The sequence below is a fragment of the Aythya marila genome, assembly GCF_965140915.1.
Source record: "Aythya marila genome assembly, chromosome: 1".
NCBI classification, from domain to species: domain Eukaryota; kingdom Metazoa; phylum Chordata; class Aves; order Anseriformes; family Anatidae; genus Aythya; species Aythya marila.
In genome coordinates, this window is record NC_139042.1 from 63,848,195 (window position 1) to 63,873,162 (window position 24,968).

General features: G+C 43.4%; 1 protein-coding gene across 2 annotated transcripts in view; it reads left to right on the plus strand.

Annotated features, from left to right (window-relative positions):
• The window catches only part of EDAR (ectodysplasin A receptor), a 70,110-nt gene that overhangs the window by 17,714 nt on the left and 27,428 nt on the right, over positions 1 to 24,968 (plus strand). The window lies entirely within an intron of this gene.

A 24,968-nucleotide genomic window follows, 5' to 3' on the forward strand; every position in this document is an offset into this window, starting at 1 on the left:
TAAATAAAGAACACCTCTGGAATGTATCACTCGAAGACATATGACAAGAACCGTGCATAGTTCTACCTTGGCATTAGCTGCCTCCTGCTCCACCAACCCTTCAGCTCCTCCAGCAAAAGGAAAATCTGGTTTTCACTGGCCTGAAATCAAAACACACTTGGCTCCGAGTGTGTCACTCAGATGCACAAAGTAACTGCACACTTTGCATTTACAAAAAAGCAACAGGAACATGACTTCATCACACCGGGGATCACTCGTTTCATATGCATTAGGTATTTTGATAGTGTGTCACAAAGGAAAGGTGCAGCTATGTTATTCCTCTTAGTACGAGGACTGTTCTGGTGTTGGTAAGGTAAAATTGACCACGTCATCTGTGAGATCTACGATAAATCTGACCTCAAGCACTGTTTGATGAACAAGCTCTCCTGGTGGGATCTGCAAACCAACAGGACCCCCTCTGATATGGCATAGACCATGCTAAGAAGGAAAGAGGAATTAATCTTCATCCTTTCTTTGTGGGATGCACGTGTCACCATCTGGGAGGTGATGTACAAAGAAGGCATTACAACCTGGGGATGTCTGTGTCGAGTCCCTGGGCCTCCAGTAACGATAAACTCTGCTTCCAGAAATTTGGAGACAAAAATGGGCAAGGGATATAGGGCAGATCTAAGCAACAGGCTGCTGTGCTCTGGCAGTGCCTGCCCAGGGAGAGAGAAGCCTGGCACCAACGTGGATGAGGTCCTCGCACGTAACCCATGTTTGGGGGCTGAAGAGAGATGCATTTGTTTTGGAGAAATGTTTGCAAAACTGCATCACGGAAAGCTGCACATGCTGATTACATCATATTTATTTCTGTTTAATTCATGACTCATAACTTTCCTAAGTATAGGAAAGAAAGAAAAAAAAAAGAAGTCTAACAATTTTATGTATTTAAATTAAAAGTCTTCTGTCATGTACGAGCGATGTTGGGTCTCTACATCTCTCCTTTGAATCCCTCTCGAGGTCAGAAACCACCGAGCTGTTTGTGGGAAGAAAAGCACATCCCTCAGAGCAGGACCAGCAGTTTGAGAGCTTTTGGTTTTGAGCAGAAACCCTCTGTAGCAGGCTTGGGGGTGTCAGGGGATTAGCCCCTACACCTTACTTAAGTTTTAACAAAACCAGGCACAAACAAATGTCAACAGCTTCACTGTTTTTTTTTTTCATAATTGCAAAACTGTTAAATGCCAAAAACACACACCCAGCAAAAATGTACAGGTTCTTTAAGTGGCTCCGGGAGATGAGAAGTTTTCATGTCGTAACTTAGGTGAGCCCCTCCTGCAGTCCCCAGGTTACTCATCTTCCTAAGCACCCTTTCATGTTATCTCCCAGACTCTGAGGTCTTTGAGGAAGAGACAGCCTTTATTTGTGTACTGTACAACGCTGAGCATATTTAACAGCAAGCTGAAACACTGTAAATAGTTGCCAAACACTGTGCTCTAAGATGGTGTCAAGGACATTAATTCCTAATTATTAAGAAGGGAGGGAAAAAACATGCATTATTAAGAGGGGAAGGAGTAGAACATACTATACTTCGAAACAAGATGGTAGAACATGTAGCCACATGAAGATTTCAGTCTGTACCCCACTATTCAGGGCACAGTTTAGGTTGCCTTTACAGTGGTGGTTTTGCTCTTGATAAGGAACTTTTAAGAAAGATTGGAAGAGGTTGGAGAAGCTCTGGTCACAGTGCTGGCATGTAACAGGCTCCATGTGCTGAGGGAAGAGAGGCATTTTCAGGCTTGTCTTTGCATCTCCAGCCTGTCCCCATATACCCCCCAGAACCACTGTGTGAGGCCCCAGATTTTTCACCCTCCTCTTAAAATGCAGGTCTGCTTCTAAGTGAGAGTGGCTTCCCTCACTCTATTTATTATACCACATCTTCCCTACACGTTCATTCAACATATAGGTAAAAATTACCTATTCTTATATTACCTATTACCTACATTACCTATGTTATATATTACCTATTCTCATAAGAATTACTTATTCTTATACATTTTCCTTTCTTTATGCTTCTTACCCTTGCATTTCTAAAGAAGCCTGGAGAAAGATCAGGCCTGTGACAACACCGAACAAGTTATATGAGATCTACTTCATAAAGAAATTGCACCTAACTGGGAATACAAAATGTTTTCCTCAGACCTGACCAATTGTAATGATTAGAGGGTCTAAACTAAAATTTTGCCCAAACCTTCAGCTCGGTGTCAGCATGGAGAAGATCAGTGGGAATTATAGAATTTCTTGGCCTCCTCCTTGAGTCAAAACTTTCTTTTCTCTGTAGCCATTCCTTCAATAAAGGTGCATGACAAAGGGAAGTTAAAGTATGTTTGTATCTGAGGCAGGCCAGAGACGTGTCTTTTCCAGTTGGAGTAGACTGGCTAGGATCAAGCTACAGTACTGCTTTTGAGAAATAATGACATTTGAAAGACTAGCAGTAAATGACACCTCCTGCATGCTTTCATGCCCTTGACCCCAGCTTTCCAGTGCTTTATACAAATGTTCTTTGTCCCCATTATGCGGAACCTGGGAAAAGCAAATCTGAGTGTGTGGTAGCACTGATCTGTAGTAATGAAGTGTTTGCTAAAAATGTTGCTTACTTACAGTGCCTTGCACTTGAAGCTAGAGGGTCTAACACAAGAGCTATCTTGAAATCATATCCCTGATGTCGCTGAGCCTCGGAGAGCAGGCGTTCTTGACAACTGCCATCAGAAGTTAGAGCTGAGCTGCAACACCAAGGTTTCAGTGCCTTGTTTAAACATAAGCTTAGGTTGACTGGTTGTTCAGAAGAGGTTGTAAAAGGCCTGGGGTCTGGCACATTTGAGGAAAACCTATACATCAGTCTCAGTGCCTAAGTGTGTCGAAATGAAGACTGGTCTCATCAGCTTCATGTTTGCCTCCACGCCACTTTCCCAAGGGAGTTTGTACTGGTGATAATAAGGTTGCACATGGAAAGGAGCAATCTTTTCAGTGGTAATTTGTTCATACACACAGACAGACCCTGCCAATGCTGTTTCCAAGCAACTGAAACCATCTGTAAATTCAGTTCTAATTCAGAAAATAGTTTTAAGAAAATAAAATGGGAAGAGGCTTTGGAAAATAGGACCTCATTCACATGTAGGATTTTCTTAGTAGGGAATATGTTTATGTTATTTTACATGAGAAAATTGTTGTTTTTTGTTAGAAAGGAAGTTAAAATCATTCCCCAAACCTTGGGAAACCCCTTTATTCAGGTATTCTTCGTATGTGCAGTTTCCCTCCATCTGAACTAAGCCTTTGGTTGGACCAGAAAACCAGCTAGCTGGAAGTGTTCCCTCCACTCATGTCAGAAAAACATTAGCTGTCCCAGGGGTGCCTGCAAGACCTGGAGCAGCTCCAGTGAGCCATCCCCGTCCCCATAGCAGCCATGCTCTATCCAAAGGCTGGGGAAGTTTTTCCTCTTCCTGAGGAAAGGAGAGCTTGGCTTAGCAGCTTTCCATCCTTCCTAAATGGAAAGTTACTTTCTTTTCTCAACAGAAAATGACGAAATGTTTTGGGAGCTGTGTCCACCTGCAGGGTGGGTGGGAAGAAGAAGCCAGCAGAGCCACCAATGGCAGCTATAATCCCTTACAAGAATGGGGGAAAGCAGCCCAGATCACACCACTGCAGCCTTGGGATGTACTGTGCAGCAATCCTGAAGCTCACAATGTGAGACACCTGAGAAAAGCAATGTGTTATATGGGGTATCTCTGCAAGAAGCCCTGGGGAGGAATTCAGACCTCCTGTGCTGCTTGGATCTAGCAGGAGGGGGGACCTCAGCGCATCCCTTACGTGCTCACTGGCACATTTGGGATACAGTGCTCCAGGGGGAATATGGGCTTCCTCAATATTACTGCTCAATGCCATAATGGATGGCTAATTATAGGTCTTGTAGTGAAAGCAGCAGCCCTACAGAGATCTTAAGCTACTAGAATTTAAGTGGAGATGTTATTTCTGGGATGTTATTCCCACAGGCCAAAGTAAATTACAGAGGTATTTTATGTTGGCTCACAAAAAAAAAAAAAAAAAAAAAAAAAAAAAAAGTTAAATGAGCAAAGTGTACAGTTTTAAATTAATCCTCTTATCAAGAAGTCACTTAGACTCTGTATTTCATCTTCCGCTTCCTTCTTGTAAAGCCATTGATATCTGGGAATGCCTCTACCTCGAATCTTTGCACCACGCACGATAGAGGACCTGAGCAGGTACAGCCTGGCAAGCTTCATTGTGCAAGCTTGGATAGCATCTTTAAAATCAGCAGAAAGCCTGAGCCTGTATACAAACAAACAAACAAACAAGCCCTTTGCTATCCAGTACTCCTCCAAACCAGCCAAGGGAAAATAATGCCACATAGGAGAACAAGTTCTTGAAACACTTCAGAGGTCTCCTTTGTTCCTAAACAGGGCCTAGGTATACAAAGCTAGCTGCACCTAGCCACTTTATGGTCAGATATTGCAATATAGCTCTTTGTATGCTTCCAAATAATGGTCAAGACAAAGCTTTCCAAAAGTTCTCCACAACTTATTTCTCCCCCTAAAATAAATAAATAAATAAATAAATAAATAAATAAATAAATAAATAAATAAATAATATGAGGAAAGGATTAGAAAAAAAATGAGCCCTCAGATTTCCAAGTAGATGGGAAGCCATTTTGCCTTCTCTAAAGTATCACTTCCTTGGGCAAAGTGACAGAAAGATGGATGATGTTTGAAAGTTTAAAGATGGCACGTAAATATTCTACCCTGGGGAGAGCATACTCCTCTGACCTGAAAATAAAATTGGGCAGAGTATGATAGGGTTAGGAGCATTTGCAAGCTGTGCCTTGGGAATATACTTTGGAAGAGATGAAAAATTAACCCATCAGACCTATCAGACCTGAGGACCATGCCTTTACATGTCTGCTGAAGCATCTGGATGGTGTTTTGTGGAAGTGAGGGTACTGCTTAGAGAATCCCTTGAATTTACTTGGGGTGTCACTGAAGTGCGGAATGCCAAAATTTGTACGTGTCCAATGCATTGTGCTGTACTACTGAGAAACTGCATGTAGTCGAATGGAGGAAGATCATTAAAACTGAGGGGAGACAATAGGATCATATTTGCAATCCTGTTTGTGTGAAAACTTCAATACCAAAAAAAAAAAAAAGAAAAAAAAAACACTTGGAAGGTTTTTACAAAAGGATATACAAACTGTATATAAGAACAGGCTTGTTCATGCCACTTTCTTCATGGCACAAGGTAGAAGTTAGAGCACTACCCTCTGCAATAGTTTTCATTCCTATTTGGAGTGCGTGAACAGATGGGTCATGTTTCAGGTGTTACAGGAAAATACAGGCTGGAGACATGCAGTGAGAAAAATGGGCTCTGGGTTGTGCAACACAGAGGCAGTTCCGGCACTTCATCCCGAAAGATCAGTAGGACTTCACATGGCTGCTCTGCAGGGGATCCTTCACAGTCTCCCCGGACTCCGGTCTGATAACACCCCATTTCTGGGCACCGAGGATCCTTCCACAGCCGCACGGCTGCAATAGGATGGCTGTTTACCGATCTCAAACAGCACCGTCAGCAGCTCACTACTTCAAAGACCTCGCTAATTCGCTGGTTGGGTGCCAGCACCCCGAAGGCAGGGTGCCCACATCACTTGGCACGGCAGCCAGCCTTTCTCTTCGCCTCGCCTCCAGACATCAGCGCCGGGCCTGCCTACCCCCTCGGTGCAGCTCGGCACCTCTCCCAGCGCCGTGCCTGCTGACCGCACACCGCACACACAATAGCCTTGGAAAGCAGCAATAATCTCCTCCGAGATGTGTGGCAGCTTGGGGAGCCGCTCCACCTTCAGCAGAGAAAACCCGTTCCCTGAGAGGCAAGTCTATGGGAACAAACACGAGTGAATGTCTTTAATTAACAAGCCAGGTAGGCTGTTGCAGAATCGTCCCAGCCCCCGGTTCTCCGAGCACATTTAAAGGATGAAAGTGAGTGATTCATGAGCAAAAGAGGGATCTAGTCATAACCTAATACCCCCGGTCTGGAGTAGCTGGAGTATTGTTCTCAAAGCCTGTTGGCTTTCCAAAGATTTCAATGTGTGTGACAGGATGCTAGATGTATTGCCCAAAAGGTCTGTCAAATCTATCACGGTGACAAGGAAATATTGTGCTCTCCTCCTTCCCTCTGAAATTCCTTGAATACCTGGTGCCAGCGGTTCAGCTGATAATGCAAGGAGGGATGAAAGCAGACAGGCTCGTCTAGAAGAAGTGATGTTTCGAATGGGCTGTGACAGGCTCCCTTCATCTTTCGCTGACGTGTCATTCAGATGCAAGCAACGGACTACAAATAAGCTCTTTGGTGCTGTGAGGCTTGCTACAGGAGTTTTCATCTTTCCACTAATTGTGGACTATTACTTACTTGCTAACGTGCTAGTGACTGTTCCGCTGCTTGGAATACATTGAGGGCTGCATTTGGGGCTCTGAGCTTGGATTTGGCTATTTTAAAGAGAGCTTGAAGGTTTCTGATCGGGCTGCTAAGCACGGGTTTACATTAGGGTAGGTCTGTGGTGCTTGCAGCAGTATTGTTTTGATAGGCAAATTATACGACTGCTCCCTTTAAGCAGAGCGAACACACGCCGTTTTTATGTGCTTGATCCTCTTTCATTAATTCTGTCAGCTACCACACTGAGCGCTCTCTTTCCGTGTCGTGGCTCGTATCCAGATGCCGCCAGGATCGCCGGGAACTTCACCGCTGACTTTGGTGGGGTTTCACCTGCGCAGCTGTGCCTGACAGCACACCTCAGGGAGGGAGCTGCCTCGCTCCTACCCATCTCATCTCCTTCCTTTGAAGCTCCCAAGACCCTCAGCCCCTCGTAGCTTAGGGTCTGAGGCTTTGAGGGGCACAGGGCTGCAGTCCAGAGGCAGAGACCACGGGTGACTGCCACCCATGGGCCTGGGGGCTGTATGTGGAGACACGGCCACACCTCTCCTTCCAGCAAACACTTGTGGAGATAACTGTGGTATAGAGCTCCAACACAACACAAAATCTCTGAATCACAGGGGAAAAGATCTGCATAGGAAACAAGAAAGAGCTGACAGTGACTGTTTTCCTGTTTTACTTACAACAGCCAAGCACCGTGCAAGGTGTGATAGCAGCTATTGCCTGCACATGGTGGAGTAAGCACAGCAGAAGTGTATTTGTGTGTAAACGCTGGCCCCAGCACAGAGGCTGAACTACGCCTCATGCTTTGCCTGCCGTGGCATAGCCCCAACACATATTCAAGCAGCCTGAGGGCTGCTTTAGCTTGTATCCAGCTATAATGGCTCTGGCAGACCACTGAGGAGCATGGGCAGGGTATAGGGATGGCTACAGGTTTTGTAAGTTATTCGAAGCATCTATGGCAACTTGTCAGGGTGATCCGTGGTAAGATAACTGAAGGCTGCTCAGCTGCACATGAGCTCACCCTTCTGAGGCTTGTCCAAGGCTTTACAAAAATAAGCGTGTTTACATAAGGGAGCAAATGTTTCCCATATTGGCTGCTTCCAAACTTCTCTACAGCCATCAGTCTACCATGGGAACTGTTCTTACACATTTCAGCCACTTGCTTTAAATCTTTCTTCTACAACACGACACAACAAACATCATCTGCTGGAATACTCCTCTCTGCAGGCCGTGCTTCAGCTCCTGTTTCGGCATGAGGCTTCATACAGAGGACTTCAGCACAAGATGTTAGCGGCAGATAAGCGAAGCAGGAGAGAACAGTTGCATTTCCTCCCTCAGACCGTGTTCGTAACCACACAGTTCGTAGGCCTTTTCAGGTGTTTTAGTGCTGGACGTTTGTTAAGTCAGCTGGCTGAGGGTGCTCTAACAGATGTGTTCAGGAGAAGCCTTACACGTTCAGTGTGCCTTAGCTTCATGCGTTTAGTTCATTGCCCCGCTCCGACTCCTCTCCCAGACTACCCCTGTGTTTACAAGCCTTCAGTGTTATTTTAGCTTCTCGCTCTTGCCTTCATCATAATCTGTGAAAATCAGAGCTGACATGATGACAAAAGTTGTCACATTGAATACATTGTTTACTTGGCTCAACCAGTTATTTTTATAGTCTCTAGAGAAAGTTTCTTATTCAAATTTGCCAGAGAATACTCAACAAGTTTAACTAGAAACTTGGCGTTTCCTCTTCCAAGAATTCTTCGAATGATATTCTCCAGCAACAGCCTAATTGACAACATCTTCCTTCGCGGAGGCACAAACATCCTCCTGCATGACATTTTCTCCATGCAGTCCCACCTGGGCTTGGGGACTAAACAACTTCTTGTGAGACACAGAAGCACACAGCCAGCTAAAGGCTCACCCAGGAATCACGGACACGCTAACCAGTTTCCAAAATCTGTCTCGGTGTAAATGGGAGATAAACATTCTGCCAACTCGTGACGAGAGCGATTCTTCAGGCCCAAACTGAGATTTCTTCTGCATTCAGTGCTGTACATTTAACATGCTGCGTCCTTCCCCAGATTAATTTTCCCCAAGGCCTTCATATTGTTCTAAGAGAAACAACAGCTAAGATCTTTTCCAAACCAGTGGAACGAGACATCATGTTTGACAGGAAAGACCTAAAATTTATGTTTTGCTCGTTTCATGCTTAGACTTGAATTTACCAAAACAGCTTCTCCAAGAGGGGATAGTCCCTTGTAATTTATAAGCCCTTAACACCGCAGTCACCTGTGTGATCCAATACCATCTGTGTCTGGGTTATTTCCGTGTCGGGATATTGATACCTGCAGACATTTTAAGCCGGAGGATGGGTAGACTACTTTAAACTCTATTTGTGACCAAACAAAAATAACCAACCCCCTGAAGTTTTTAGCTTATAAATGCCTCCCACAAAAGTTTGGTTAGGAAGATTCACTAGCACCGTAAAATATTTTATGCTGTGTGCCTCTGGCCTTCAGATAACCATGAGCTAGTTTGCAAGGTCTCATAGCTTTTGCTGTCTATGGAGCTGCAAAACAATATTTCCAGTTGGTAAAAATCTGTGTGATTTGTAGTCTGCAGGGTAGATAAGGTATGAGGAAGTGAGAAGACATGGTAATCCAGCAGCAACAACAAAGATTTCAGGGTGGTCAAGGGATCTCTTCATAAAAGGGGAACTGAGTCCTGCATCCTAGAGACATATTTATTTAGGTAAAGAAGAATTTAAAGCAAGGTCACCACTGAAATCCCACCCAGCTTTACAGAAAGCAAAATAAATAGCTAGAGAAGGCTGTTTTGAAAAGAAAAGGAAGGAAAAAAAAAAAAAAGAGTGAAAAAAGTGTAATTCTGTGAAATCTTTTCTATCCTGTTTCCAATTTGTGCAACATTTTAGGCTTTAAGGAATAAACAATGTGGTTTGTTGTTTTTTATTTGTTTATTTTGTTTTGTCTTCCCTTGGTGCTTCAAAAAGCCATTTGATTTACCTTTCTTGGCTCTAGGGCTGTGGGCTTACTGCATGCCCTAGTGCCTTGCCTCTGGCCTCCTCCTGATGCCTGGATGCTGAGCTGTGTGCCCGCAGCAACGCCAGCTCCTCATGAGCTTCACAGGGCCTGGGAGCACCAGAGCTGCTAGCATTAGTGTCACGTCCCATTTGGGCTGCTGGTCTTTTTGTACCCTATCTGTGCTCCCTTTCTGCCTCCCCACACTCTCCACACCAGTGCTATAAATGTTTGTCCCTTTTTAGGTTATATACCAGGTGTGGAGGCATTATTTTGCTGGACATAAATTTTTTCCAGCTTGCACAGCAAAAGCAGCACACACACGCTTTCAACCTAGAATGTAGCTAAGTAAAATATATCAGGCTGATTTGTGAGACAGGTCTCCCAATCTGTCTTGTCCAGAAAAGGAGATCACCCTAATAATTAACTTTAAGCAGTACCTCAAGGTCCTCCAGAAAGTATTGAAGGAGGTGTTACAAGTTTAAGGTAGTTTCATATGAGCTGATCCAGCCAAAGTGTAGCCTTCCTCCATTTCAGATGAATTTAACACAGTAAAGCTGGCTTTGCAGTATGTGCTAGCTTTCTATTTAGGATGAACTCAAAACAATGTCATCCCATGCCAACAGCTATGACTGTGAATAGCTGACAGATTGGGCAGGCAGTCTTTTTTTCCTCTGTATTTCTCCAAAAGCATCCAGTTAGCTCTGGCTTGTTCATGTGATGGCATAAGCAAAGCTTTGACCTGTTTGTAAAGACTCCTTTCAAAGCAGATGCTTGACTCCAGCAATTGTTTTCTCTGGGAGTGAACTCAAGCAATAATGCACCTGAAAGACACTCCAATCCATTTTTAATGCACTGCACATAAAAAGCTAAAACCAAGTATTTTCATCATCAACCTCTTTTCTCTTCAGGGCTTGATATCCCTGCAACCTGTAAAATGAGGTCCTTCAAAGCTTCACCATCTGCAGCAAGTCAGGAATTTCTCTCTGTGAATGCCCTACCTTTCCACTGAGTAGGGGTCACATCGTTTTGATGACAGGAAAATTTTAGGATTTGTATCAAATTAAAGCTTTGCATATGTTTCTTCTATGTTATTGGTCTTCATAGTACAGAGGAGCCATACCTGCAGGAGCAATCCCTGGCAACTTGTAACTGGATGCATGGGAACAGCACAAAGCTGCACCAGGGGAAACAGTGCCCTCAAGTAACATGCTTTAACTTTTGGTTAGCCGTGAAGTGGTTGGGCAGTTGGACTAGAAGATCTTTGAAGGTGCCTTCCAACTGTTCTGTTCCACTCTACTCTACTCTACTCTACTCTACTCTACTCTACTCTACTCTACTCTACTCTTTTCTAAAATAGAAGTTGTATATGAAAGCCTTCCACAGTACCATGAGCTTAGGGTTGGCCATCAGGTGGCATACAGAGTACTTACAGAGGCCGATGGATAAAGGAAAGTGGTTTCTTCACTCTGTTTAAAGCAGAACTGTTTTTGCCAGCCCTCACAACTGGATTATCTCTTGGCCAGGCAAGTGTGTTTGCCCGTAATACATTCAGTCCTCAAAACGAGACATTAGAATTTGAGGATGAAAGCAGGTTTTTGTAGTGGAAATATTGCAAAGATGTTCTGCCAGAAAAAAAATCTTTTTTAGCAACTTGAGCATCCAACTCGAAATAGCAGCTCATGATGTTGGAGTCACTGCTTTCATCCAGCACCACAGTGAAAAGCTTTGAGCTGGCATGGCTCAGCAGTCTGCAGGAGGTATGATGACAGCTTCCTGAGGGTGCAGATTGCTTTTGTTCTCCAGATGAAAACACTCTTATCATGTCAGTCTCAACATCCCCTTCACCAACCTGGCAAAGCAAGGAGTATGCGGAAAATGGGAACATGTTGCTATGGCATCACTGGCAAACAAGAAATTTGGTAGAGTTTACTCCAGGAAGATAAAAAACCCATAGCAGTTGTTAGGCACAAAAGGAAAGTATTTGCTGGTGTGTGAATAACAGCACTGCAAAACTGATGTATTTCTTACAAGTGCAAGTTATTTTCTCGCATCTTGGTAGAAATGCCAACAGATTTCAGGGAAGGAGGGAGAAGAACAAGTCAAAGAGCTCACCAGCCTCATACATTTAGTAGCTTAACAGATGAGAATTTAGTTTCTAGTTGATCCCTACCTGACTGCACGCTCTTTATTCTCATTACAACCTTGTCCTGGGATGTGTAAATAAGACCTTATAAACCCTTCTATGAAATGCTTCATCTAGGATGGCCAAGGCCTTCATTAAACGAAGTTTTAGACATTCATCTCAAGAAAAATGGGGACAAGATAGATAAAATCTAGGTAGAAGCAATAACAACCAATACTCTAGAAATCTTGGCTTAATAATGCCAAGATTATCCAGTCTTAGGACTGTTTTCCATAAAATGTTATATCAGACTCAAATACCTCGGGGACTACTGCAGAGCAGAAGGAAATAACGTGTTCTTTGTATCTGTGGTGGATCAGACAAACAGCAGCAGTTTCAAGTGAAGGAAGAGAGATGTGGATTAGAGATGAAAAGAAGCTGCCTCAGACTGAGAATGGCAAACTGGTGGAATAAATGGCTGAGGGCAAACTGAAATTTCTATCACTGGCATTTCCTGAGACCTGGTTAGATACACCTTTGTTGGTGTGGCAGAGAATGATTTTGTCTTAGCATGAAACAGAAGGGTAGATTAGATAACTTTTTAGAGGTCCCATCTGGTCCTTTTTTTTTTTTTTTCTTTTGATGATTGGATTATTTGATAACTGTCAAGTCTGTAATAAGCACAGATCTCAGAATCACCATTTTGTTTGTTTGTTTGTTTGTTTTCTGACAGGATGCACTTTACTGTACTGATATATAGAATCATCAATTTAAAACTTTGTAAAATCTAATGGCTTTATACTGCAGTGCTTTTGATACTAGGTGTGTCTTAGAGGTACATAGCGTTTTAAAGAAATTACAGTCAAGAAGATGAAAGAAAATCATTTTAACTAGGCTATTTTAACATAACTCATCATCATAATGTTACCTCACCATCACAGTCACTCCTTCAAAAATAAGGGGATGAAGCAGAGGAAAAGCATCCATGCTGGCTTTGAAAAGGAATTTCCATGTTAAAATACTTGGCCACAAATACCATGCACATAAACACAAACTAGGCAGCTGTCAGATGTGATAGAAATGAAATATAGTGAGAATTATGCTTTTTCCATGTTTAGTAATAAAATGTATGAAGGCATAAGATGTGGATGCAACATCCAAAACAGTAAGCATCTGTGATCCAAGTTTTCCAATAAAGGTCCATATGAAATGAAGGAGTGTTTGCAGTATCATCTGAATCCAGGCAAGTTTAATCCAAGGAGAGCATTCAGCCTCTCATTGCTGCAATTATGGTAAGTTCTTAAATGCCGAAATAGTGAATACTTGAATTTACAGCTGTAAGCTATTCTTCTTCTTTCTTATAATCCTGATAGCCATGAATTATCCATTAATTACAAGAAAATATTTTTAATCTTCTTAGAGTTATCTTAGTTTTAGCCAGCTCTGTTTTCTGCCTTGCACTCCTCTTCTGCCTGCAAGGGGAGTGGAGTGACGTACCTCCAACCAGGCACTGTTTCTCCTCTCTGTGACCAGCTGCACTGCTTCCCAGCACCCTTTCACCTCTGCCCAGAGCCTGCCACGGTCATAGAGTTTATCTGTAGTGTGGCATCTATTTAGGCCATTTCTTTGAGGGTCATCTCAGCTTCCTCCTCTTGCTTCGGAAGTCTCTTCCTTATAAAGCCCAGACATGCTCGTCCAACCCATGGTGAGGTAAATCTCCATTCTTGGCTGCAAGGCTCTCAGAGAAAGCCATCCACTGCATGTCCAGCCATGAAAAAACAAAACAAAACAAAACAAAAACCCGCAAAGCACAATGAGAACCTCCTCTTCTACAAGCTCCGCAATCCAAGGACTGATGAGTCAGCACGACCTTCCAGCAAGTTCTGCCTCTTCCTAGCCTAGAGGGTTCCTGCATAGCTCTGCTATTCCTGCTCAGCTCTTTTCCAAAAATTGTTTGAATGTACCCAGGCAGGGACAAGACATAGCTCAGGCCAACAAGTAACCAAAAGCACCTGTCTCCTCTCAGAAAGTACAACCATGCCACTGCAAAGATGTGCTGAAGGACACAGTGGGATCCGTGGGCAGCTCCAGCCAATATGGCAGAGCAGGTCCCTCTCTGCCAAACATTTCTCCCTGTGTACAGCTCAGGGCTTTGCTCAGAAATACACACTGGCGTGAAACGTGCCCAAGGCCCTCCTCTGTTCTGCTGCAATTCCTGTGTTTCACCTATGGTGCCTGCTCTGTGTGCTGGTATCCCTCAGCTACACAGCTTCTCGCTTCAGGCCAGAGTATCTGTATTTCTCCCTTCAAGATGGCATGTAACCAGGTAAATTCAGGTAAATTCTTTGCTTTAATTCTTGTCACCATCCCAAGGAGGTTGGCACAGTGCCGCAGAGCTTTGCCGGGGGAAGTGTGAGCAGTTCTCTGTGTGCTGCCACAGGGCAGACATCACTACATGAAGCAATCTTCTCCCGTGCCTTCAAGTAGGAACTTGAACATCATCACAAGGATGGTTTAAGACTCATCCTTTTCCCCATCCCGCCTCTCTGCACAGGATGGCTCCAGTTCTGCTTCCTGAAGCCTTGGCGACCTGCGTGGTTCGCTCACAGGAGACTGAGGTTGCCTCCAACCCCTGTGCCATTCTGTGGGGTCACATAACCCAAGTTCTACCAGGCAGCGATCTCCACGGCAGGCTGTGGGGTGGCCAGCAGGTGGGACTCCACCAAAGGGCAACCACAGCCTGTGCTTGGCTCTGCTGCCTTCCATTTTCCCCTGTCCTGCCCCCAGCCTTGGTGTCCTGCTCTGGTCTAAGCCTCCCAGCCTGGATGCCTGCCCTCCATGCCTCCTCCAGCCTTGGGCCTCAACTTTTGCCTCAATTCCTGCTTCCACACAGCTTCATCTCACCCTCCGGCCTTCATTTCTGCTCTATTCATGAGGTAAGAGCCCAGTCCCACCCAAGCCCTGGTATATGGGTGTGGTAGCACCATGTGGGGTTTAACACCGAGGCGGTGCTCAGAATGATTCGAGGCCAAATGGATTCCTCCCACACCTTGGCTGCCCCGGGAGAGTGGGGATACGTGCACGTTACCCCCGCAAAGCTGTGTGCGGGGTCCTGACACCGCACAGCTCCTGTTTTCATGTCATTCCAAGCAGCCTGTGAGTGATGCAGGTCTGCAGCGCGCAGACAGGACCCTTGCCATGTTGAAATGCCTTCCAGCAGCAACCACCCATGTTGGCAGGCTATTAAGTTTCTACAGAATTTTGACAAGTCTCCAGAGGAACATCAAACCATCCCAAATCTCCCGAGGGGCTAAGAATTAAAAAAAAAAAAATGAAGAAGAAAAGAAAAAAAAAATAAAAGAAAAAGAAAAATCTGACTTCACATGTCATTATTCCCTGCAGCTTTGTAGCTAATTTAGAATCTGTTGATCTTGGTGCCAATAAATAGTTTATCTTTAAACTACCTCTATACTTTCAGGCTTGGTTTCATTCTCAGGTTAGTGTTGATCATTTAGCTAACAATTCAGTGATCTAACAGAGCTTCTAAGAAGAGATATTCACTGTATATGTCTGTCTGTGCATATTTGTTCCATTAAGCAGAACCTCACATGATAGCTGAATATTTCTTTACAAAAATCTGCCTTCTCAGAAGCAAGCAGTGAGCGCGGCGTTAATATAAGTGCTAATGTGCTGCCCTCCAGTGGAGTCAGGATCTTGTTTAGGAGATTGAATTCTGCAAACCTTCACTTGCAGTATGTTTAAAGAAAACACTCATATGGCAAATATGAAGTCACGACATTAAATTAACCACCGGAGGGACAGTGTTAAATCTGTTCAAGCGTGTTTTATGGAGAGGATAGTTTGCATCTGGCTTTAATTTTGCAGTGCAAAACAATGCTGTCCCAGAGCACCTCCTTTCTCTGCAAGTACTGCAGTCAGAGGGAGCAGAAGGTCCTCAGCTGCTTGTGGATGACACTTCACATTTCAGAGCTTCTGAGGGTAACTATAGGAAGTTCTCGTTTTTAAAGAATAGCCAAATCCAAAATGTTTCAAAACCAACCAGATGTTACATGTAACTGTTCAGGCAGCTGGAAGGAGCTGTATTTATTCACTACAACATCCCTCATCATCTGGTAGGAAAATGTGGCACCTTCTGGTTTGTACCAGAAATGATTATGTTTATTTGAGCATATTCAATATTTCTGGGAAAAACTGTAAAACACTTTTTTTTTTCCTTCTCTCACTGGCTCTTTTTCTTCCAGACATTTTAGGACAGTCATTTCTTCCCAGAGGTCCCCTTCTTGTCCTCATTTCATTTTTCCTACATACTGTAAAGTCTACAATTGGTTCAAAGTTACATTCACAATCTTAGCTTGCCTAAAGACTCTTTTATCAAAGAGTAGCTTCAGATGAATATAAATTTTAAAAATGGGTACTACTAAAAGTTGACATTGTAGAACTCAAGACCACAAAACTATGATGTTCACCATTGCTTCAGTTTTCTTTGGGTATTACCCTCTTCATTTTCTCTGTAATGCTTTGCCATGTTTCCATCACATTGCCTCTGCATCAGGAAAATGCAATGCTTTTTAAACCACATCTTCATGTTTTCTTGTGCTCATATCACTGGAATGGGATGAGGAAATAAATGTGCATATGGATGATAAAAAACTCTTTTTCTGTTCTCAGCATAGTGGAGTTTTAGCACCACAATCTTCCAACTCAGTCTCTACCAGCACACATTTTCCCTTTTCAGCTCTTCTCCTCCAGCTGGATACCTGTGCCAGCCAGTGCAGATGTGGGCTGGTGGGACACACGGTCATTTATCCTCCCATGCTCTTCCTTGCTCATTGTCTTTCATGGTTTCAGCAGTCTGATGTGGGGCTTGCAGAGAGAGGTTGTTCTTATAAAATTTTTGGATAGTGATACCCCAATTCTGAGGGCATTCTCCCCTCCAATTCTGAGGGCATTCTCCCCTCCCTATCTATGCTGGGAGTTAATAACTCCTGTTGTTTTATTTACAGTTGGGGTTTTTTTGGTTGTTGTTGATTTTTTATTTTTTTTCAAAAGAAATGCACCTATGTCTTCTGTAAAGTCATAAAAGAAATAAAGGTTTCCTTTAGATGTGCAATACAATATGACCTAGTAGGTAAAACTAGTCTCCTAAGCAGTCCTTAACATGACGGCCTTAATTTCTAAATGGAGACAGGTACCATGGGCAGTCTGGACTTCAATAAAGCATTTGACACTGTTATACATAAGGAATATGGAGTAGGTCCACTAGGTAAAAAATGAGCAAGCAGAGAGCTACAGATGGGTCATGTCAGGAGAGGAATTACTGAACCGAAGGCTCCTGCCTACTCTCCAAAATGTATAAGGGTATAAGAAGCTGCAAACTGCAATAAAAAATTTGCTAGTGTGCCAAGTCGTAAGGCAATATTCCTGCTGAAACAGCCAGGGTACAGATGCAAGGTTGTTCCTCCATGGGAAGGAGGTCACATGTTTACTCAAATAAGCTTGTATTTTGCATAGCACTGCTGCTGGTGTTGTCACAAAGTTCTCAGGATGTGTGTGGGATGGGAGCAATTGGGTAGGGGGAATAGGTTTGCAGAGAAAGTGATCCTTTTTGTGCGACCAGTTGATATACCTAAACCAAGTGAACAGCTCTCAGGTCTAGCTCCTTCAGCAGGTCCAAAAACCAGCAGTGTAAGCCAAGCTAGCTGCAAGTTAGAAGCAATCACTCTCAGATCAATCTTATTATGCTAATCAATCCCACCACATGAGAGAGAATGATGGTTAACACCTGTGGAGTTGGGGGGTTGCTAACTGGGAGGGCAGTGACAGCCTGTCAGCTCCTGCAGAGGGGGGAAGAACAGGGAGATGGGGTGGGGAGAGAGAAAAAAAGAAAAAAAAAGGTCATTAGCACCTGTGATATATTTTTAAATATGTTATTACATTTCTGGTATTTTGTAATTAACCCAAGTTAATTGCAAGCTCTTGGATGCGCATTTCCAGCCCAGAGGATAACCGGTTTATAAAACCAGCTTGCTCCCTTGGAAGGTTCAGCTTGACATAGCCTAGTAACAGGTTTATCAGATAAGGTACCACTAGGCTTAATGTGCTCCTTAATTAGGAATGTAAACACCTTCATTAGAGAAAAAAAAAAAAAAAAAAGAAAGAAAAAGGGCCCCAGAGAAATTATGAAGAGATTTTTTGATTATCAACTCGAAAGAGAAAGTATCACAGCAGAGAAAGCCAATTCTTCACTTTCTAACTGTGCCCCTGTGAAGCAGAAGGATTTGCCTCCACCAGGACATCTGAGATCTGAGGGTTCCAGCCTGAAGCAGAGATTTGAGGGGCAGCCAGCACCTTTTGGGGGCATGTGGGTATAAATAGAAGCATTTGCGTACATGTGTGTGCCTGTGAACATGCAGTTTATGTAGGCATGTGTGTAGAGTGCGCTGTGACTTGGGCTGCTGTTAGACACAGCCATGCTCACTCCTCCTGTATGCCTCAGCAGGTTGTAGCTCATAACTGCCCCCAGACACTGGGGATTTGGCTGCTCCAGCATGTTCCCCCTCCTCATCTTGCACCGGGAGCTGCATTTTGGCCTTCAGGCCCCATCCCCTCACTGTCTCCGCAGGTGGGACCCACACCCATGAGCTGTGTGGATGGAGGAGGTTCATGGGGGTTGCTCCACCAGCTCATCCCAGGGCAGTAACCCCCTGCCACCTCGCCCTCGGGCACCTTGTGGCCCCAGCTGCCTGTGTGGCCAATTTTCCTGGCTGAGGGCTCCCCCACCCCTCTCCCTGCTCTCCCCAGTGACAATGGTGGCATGGGCAGCTCGGGATATAGCTCTGAATTTAAATGGAGCCAGCCTTTGGTTTGCAAAAGCAATAAATCCCCTTCAAACATGGTTATGTAAAAAGTAGAATAATACAAAAAATAGTGCTTGTTGGCAGTGTATGTATCCCTTTGTCTGCAAGACAGAGGCCTGTTGACAAACAAGAGGCTTCTCTGGGACTCAGAAATCAAGTACCAAAGTATAAAAGGCCACCACCTAACACTGAGTTTGTCATGTTTGCCAAACACAGTGAGTTGGTTCCAGTGTTGCTTAATGCACTTGTACTTGAATTTCACAGCTGGGACCATCCCAGTGACATTCTCCTTCATGTGGTGACCTGCTCCTAAGAGGCTCACCCTATGAAAAGCCCACCACTGCTACTCATTGTCCGCCTGAGATGCAGCGTGTAAACCATGGAAAATAAAAACAGAACTGTGTTTTGACCATTCTAACAAATATTCTGGTTTTTAGCTAAGAATGCAAATGTGCTGCAAAGCTAAGAACAGACATTATTTATTGATGGCCACCATAGGGTTTCTATTCTATTTACAATTTCTGTAAATTCTGTTGATGGTCACCGTAGGATTTCAGCTCAATTTCTTCCAATAAAGTATTTCTAAATTTCTTCTCTTCTGTCCTGTCTATCAACAATTATAGTATAGAAAAGTTGTCAGTTTCTGTAGGGTACCAAAAATCCCCTTCTTCCCAAATATCAACATGTTTTGAGGTGCTCAGCAGCTCACAGGATGGGACCCTAAGGAACAGAAGCAGTGTGAGCTCAAATCCTTATCAATCTTTGTAATGCAAGCCAAGGCTCAGGCTGTTCTCATTATGTTATCTGTCATCTAGAAAGCATAAAGCCCTGTAAAAAGGAAAAGATGTTAGGAAAACATCATCACTGCATCAGTGGTTTGTATTTTCCTAATAGGCTTTTAATTTTTTGCTCCGAAGGGGAAGTAATACATGTCTTAGGAATTAGGGAGAGCTTCTGAATCTAAAGCAAGTTTTTTTCATCCCAGCAATTTCAGCTCACCCCTGGAAGCACAGTGCCAAAAGTGAGAGTCCTGTCCCTCAGGCAGGGGCAGGCGGTGAGGCGTCAGGCCCTGTGAGAAGCACAGTGCTGAGGCGGCCCTGGGATTATCCAGCAGATAGGGCACGACCACAGCTCCTCATTACTTCTTGCACTGGAGTTATTCAATCCTGAAGCGTACGTGCTCATTTACAACCTGTCCCGGTGGTGTCAGATCTGGCCTGCATCCTTCTTCGTGGAAAACTCCAGAAGCCTCTGGGGGAGCATGGCACAACCTCTCCCACCTGCCCGCCGCCAGCCTTTCCTACAAGAGCAGCCCGGGCCCTCTGACAAGAAGTGAGCAAGCCAGGAGGAATATGTCGTAGCACTTCCCAGCAGGAGGGGCTCAAAATAAAAGGGATGTCTTCATGTAAATCATCTTCAAAAAATTATGCTTTCAGAGAGGTTGAAAGAGAGCCTCTCCCACTGAGGAAAATCCTCATGGGGGCTGGCCAAAACAACTCAAGATTCTTTTTTTCCTCATTACAGACGTGAGGTTTCTGATTTTATTTTTTTAATTGTGTGTTAGAACAAATCCCAGATTATTATTGTTATTTTTTTTAATTATAGAAAACAAAAGAGATCACGTTACTTAGCCTAGGGGTCAGAGCAGCCTTTTGACTTGAGGAAGGTGCAGGCCCCTGCTCACATTTTTTGCCCTCGTGAGCATTTGCTTGCATAAAATAAAACTGACAGGAGAGCCACAGCAGCAGCCTGAACATCCAGAGGTCATGAGGGCCTTCTCACTGCTCCATCACTTCCCCACAAAACAGCCTCCTTCCAAGCAGGAACACCACTATGGTGAACTGTGGGTACTCACACCTAATTTCTGCCCTCATTTCCACAGGCAGGTGAGCTGGATGCACAAAGCAAGCTTAAAAGGGCCTTTCTTTCCTTCTCTCTTTGGCTTTTCTTCCTGCATCACATCATTTCTTTCTTTCTTTTTTTTTTTTCCTGAAAACATTTTTCAGAAAGCTGATGGCCTGTCTACACGAGAACCAACATGTGTCTTTGTGTAAGATGAGAAAACAGCTTTGGATACAGACTTCCAGATGTAGTTTCCAGATAAGCCAGTCTGTGAGGAAACACGCAGCTCTTTATTAGTCTTCATTGCCCCCACGTCTTCAGCATGCGGTGCCCCTATTAACAAATCAAGCAATCTTCTATGTCTCCTCTAGTCAATACAACTACCACTGGAAAAAAAAAAAAAATCTCATTCCTATGCCTGAGCAATGAATTATTTTTCTGGTGGAGGTGCCAGATCACAGAGGCAATTAAAGAAGTATGTGTAGCTTGAGCTCCTGTAGCTTCCTTTTGATGTTTCAGGTAAAAGGAAGAATAGAGTTGTAGCACTGTAACACTTCTTACATCTTTCTCTGGGGTTGTTTTTAACATGTATTTGCAAGGTCAAAGTGATATAAAGCAGATATGAGAAACTGTGTAGTTCATCTTGTCCTGCAAATGCTATATTGTTCTGTGCAATATTCTGGTGCTCACAACAATACAAACTGTAACCAGGACTACACAACAGTTTTCTTCATAATCTCCATGTTTTTATTTGCTTATAGTTGTCTAAGTTTATTCTCCTGCCAGGCTTGTGCTGCCATCATTGTCATTCAGTGACGGGCTCAGAGATGCCTCTCTCCTCTTGAAAGGAAAATTCAAACCGCATCTTTTTTTGCGAGGCTGGAGCCAAACTAAACTCTGCTGCTGAACTCTGAAACTTATGAGGCCCTGCAGTAAGGATTATATGCTTATCTTGGTTAAGAAGGATTTAGCAGCATCGGGAGCATACAAAGATTATCTACCAAGTGCATGTGAGAAACGGTGATAATCTGTGGAAAAGGCAGTTCACGAGGTTCATCTCATAAAACCTTGGGAATTCAGGGTAGGCACTGGATTTGTTGGTGGCACCTGTGAAGTTCGTATAGTCTACCCACATTTATTTTTACAAGTCCTTTTGTCTAGCGTTCTGTTTCCCAGACAGATATGTCTGTGTGTGTACAGAAATATCAAAATAGCAAAGCTCTCAGAGACAGCTGTTGTGCCTTTCCTCTCGTGAAGTCAAGATTTGCATCCCTGAAGTGTATCTACATCAGTGATGAAACTAAAAAAATGCAGACACTAAAAAAATCCCCTCTGCAGCATTAAGAAGCACAGATTTCTTTGATCCTTGTGTTCCTTTTCCTTTTTTTTTTTTCCAGACCTTTTTTTAAAGACAAAAAATATCTGATAGGAAATTAGCTTTTACACTGTGTTAATAATGAAGACTCGGAACTAAAATAACTGTTAAGGCTGTCTATCAGAAGTTATGAGTTTTAACTTAGACCACCAACTACGGTAACCTCATTGTTTGTGTATTCCGTATATTTACTCCATTTACTCATGGATACTGTAAACCTAGTGGCAACGCTACCTAATTATCTAAGTAAATTAAATTCAAAGGCTGACTACAGCAAATGCTGCTCTTTATCCTTCAGACAGCACGACCGAAGCATTTTCTGCCTGGGGATGTATATATCTATTTATTTATTTATTTGTGTGTACCTGCCAGGCCATGGTAACATGCCGCAAAGGCTGCACTGAAGGACCTTTCATCTGGGAAGAGAAATATTTGAGTAACAGGGTCTCAGGCGTCTCTTTTCCTATTGCCCCGGGCCAAATCTGTGCCTCGCAGTCTCCTGGAGAGAAGCTGAGACAGCGAGTCTCTAGCACTGCTTGCTGTGGTTGCCACCGGGAAAATAGTCTTCCTTTTCCTGTCAGCTTCTGTGTGTATTCCTAAGTTATTAACGAATATGCCCTGAAAGGCAAATATGGCTGTAATTAGCAACCCCCTCTAGTCATGCTGGGACTTGCTGCGTGTCGCACACCTGATCCACAAAGACCCAAGCTTTGTTTTACACCTCCTCTCCCGACACCCACTTGTCCTCAGCTGAAGCGTTGAGTCAGGATGTGCGGAGGGCTCAGCAGACGAGCTGCTGGAAATCCCATACTTCATGGGAGCCATTGTGTGGTCCCTCCAAAAATATGCTTCCAGCTTCTTCCTGCTGACTTCTGCCTGCCATCCTATGGGACAGGGTCATTTGTTTCACTTGAAACATGCAGACTGACATTACTCCACTCTGGTCAAATCTTCAGTGCCATTAAGCTCAACGCCAGACAGCTGATATACATGTATTCTGCAGCTGATATTTACATGCACATGAAGAAGGACTGAGTTTGTAGGACAAAATCTGCACAAAGCGAGGCTTTCCCAAAAATCATGTATGGTGGAGGCGCGAAGAAGGATTTGCAAAATTGTTTCTGTGCACTGGTACACATTTTAATCTGGATTTCCTACACATGCTTTAGTAGCAGTAATCAAAAAGATCAGCAGTAGACCAAGACTTCAGTTTTGCCTGCCAAACATTCATAAATAAAGGGTTTTACTGGAGCAGCAAAGCTCTACACAGATGCATGATCTGCTCCTCATCTCCTGAATTAAGAAGTGCCTTAGTATGCCCTGTGTCCACAGGGGACAGCCCACAGATTGCTTCAAATCTGGAGCTCGATTTCTGCCCTTTGAGACTACCGAGGCAGCATCCTATGCCAGCATCATGGCAGTCAGTGTGAGACAGCAGACATGTTCTGAGTGGATGCATGGATGCCAAATTTGTGTAAACCAGGGTTTCCCTCTATTTCTTATCAGGGCCCATGGCTCCTCATTTTACTCCTGGAGGCCCCCAGCAGTCCTGTGTACCTGGGAATAGGAAGGGAAGGGGAACTGCCTGTAAATTCACTCAAGAATTCCCCAGAGCTAATTGCTTTTAATGGTTAGGGGCCATAATAACTGGAGTTTTTTTGGTTGGTTGGTTGGTTGTGCTTTTTGTTTTGTTTTGTTTTTGTTTTTCCTGCTTCTTGGCAGATGGAGGCAGATTGTCCAAGCTTTGCGTGTTTCTACATATGTCAGCTAGGCACAAAAGTGATCTTAGCACTAGAAAGTCCCTTGTTGTGCACATGGGATTAATGTGTGATAGATGATATGGTGTGGGTGTAAATTAAAATGCTTGAAAATTGACATCAAGCCCAAGAGCAGCCTAGCATATCTTGGTAGATACCAGCAGGTATCATCCCAGCTGAGGGGCTACCTATGACCCTACTGCCAGAAACCTCCTGCATCAGACTTTCCCCAGTCCTTCATTATAAAAATTAAGTAAACATTTTGGGTTTTGACTCTAAAGGAAACAAAAACAAAAATAAAAACAGGAAAAAAAATAAACAGATAAAACACACAAACAGAAAATAACATTGTCAGTCTATAGCAACATACTTGAATGGGTGCGGCAGGGGGAAGGGAGGGAGGGAGAATAATTAATTTTAACATTTCGGTTTTCCAATCTGGGGGATTGGAAAAAAAAAATCTCCCCTAGTGTTCTAATCCGGTCATATTCAGCACTTTGAACTGGCTTTTTCCAGTTAATATTTGCCATATGCTTGACATATTGCCATGTGTAATGACAGAATGCAGGGGGGAAAAATGTATGTTTACACACAAAACATACCCCCACATGTATATTTATGTTGAGATAGAAAAATATTTTATGTATGTATGTATAACTTGACACTTGCAACATTTTATGTAAATAAATACCAAATGGATAGAGAAGATCGTATTATGCATTAATAGGCTTATACTTCTCCGTTTCCATTTTTCAAATCTGGCTATGATTGCATGTAAGTACCTCAAACAGTAAACATCTGGGTGGCTTGAAAGCAACTGAAGCATGTTGTTACTGTAAGACATGCTTTTACTGTAAAGTTACAGATTCAAACTTCACCAGTGAAATTCTGTGTCCAGACCCAATTTATAATAAATGTGATGACTTTGCAATACCAGTGTGGAGACAGCCTTGATAATATTCATTTATGAAGTCTAACAAGCTCTCTTATAATTAGGATTCAGTTTAACAGACATGTGTGTGAAGATTATATTCCTGGAACTTTTCCAAGTAACTATACTGTCATAGCCAAAGCCTTTGTCCAACTTAAATGTTTGACAGTTTATGCAATTGCATGACTATTTTCCATCTCTCACCTCCAGCTTTAGGACAATTTATCTCTGATTCTCTTTTGTTTCTAGGTTTCAAAGTGCAATTTCCTGCAGAACAGAATATACTTATAATTCAGCTTGTCCACCCACCCACCCACCCTGTTACCTGTCTCAGCTAGCCCCGTTGCTAGAAGGAACATATAAAGCAAGTTCCTAGCTTGATGCCGGCGTGATATAATCTTTGCTTAATCCATTTAGTGTTTAAAAATGTAAATGTTAGTGGCTATCTCAAATTCTACAGTGCTGCTCTAGTGGAGATTGTATGCTTGAAAGTGGCACAAAGCAGCAATTGTACTCTTCTGGGAGCCAAAAAACCTTGCAGTATCTGAGATGTGGAAAATTTA